We start from the raw sequence: 616 nt of genomic DNA, 5'->3' as shown, positions 1-616 counted from the left end.
AGCCTGAAATGCAGTACTTGGATGCAAGCTCAAAAACGACAGAATGATCTCTGTTCGTTTCCAAGGCAAACCATTCAATATCACAGTAATCCAAGTCTATGCCCCAAACAGTAACCCGGAAGAAGCTGAAGTTGAATGGTTCTATGAAGACCTACAAGACCTTTTAGAACTAACACCCAAAAAAGATGTCCTTTTCATTATAGGGGACTGGAATGCAAAAGTAGGAAGTCAAGAAACACCTGGAGTAAAAGGCAAATTTGGCCTTGGAATACGGAATGAAGCAGGGCAAAGACTAATAGAGTTTGGCCAAGAAAATGCACTGGTCATAACAAACACCCTCTTCCAACAACACAAGAGAAGACTCTACACATGGACAGCACCAGATGGTCAACACCAAAATCAGATTGATTATATTCTTTGCAGCCAAAGATGGAGAAGCTCTATACAGTCAGCAAAAACAAGACCAAGAGCTGACTATGGTTCAGACCATGAACTCCTTATTGCCAAATTCAGACTGAAATTGAAGAAAGTAGGGAAAACCACTAGACCATTCAGGTATGACCTAAATCAAATCCCTTATGATTATACAGTGGAAGTAAGAAATAGATTTAAGGGC

The sequence above is a fragment of the Bison bison genome, unplaced genomic scaffold, assembly GCF_000754665.1.
Source record: "Bison bison bison isolate TAMUID 2011002044 unplaced genomic scaffold, Bison_UMD1.0 scf7180017864464, whole genome shotgun sequence".
Lineage (NCBI taxonomy): Eukaryota > Metazoa > Chordata > Mammalia > Artiodactyla > Bovidae > Bison > Bison bison.
This window is presented reverse-complemented; position numbering follows the sequence as displayed.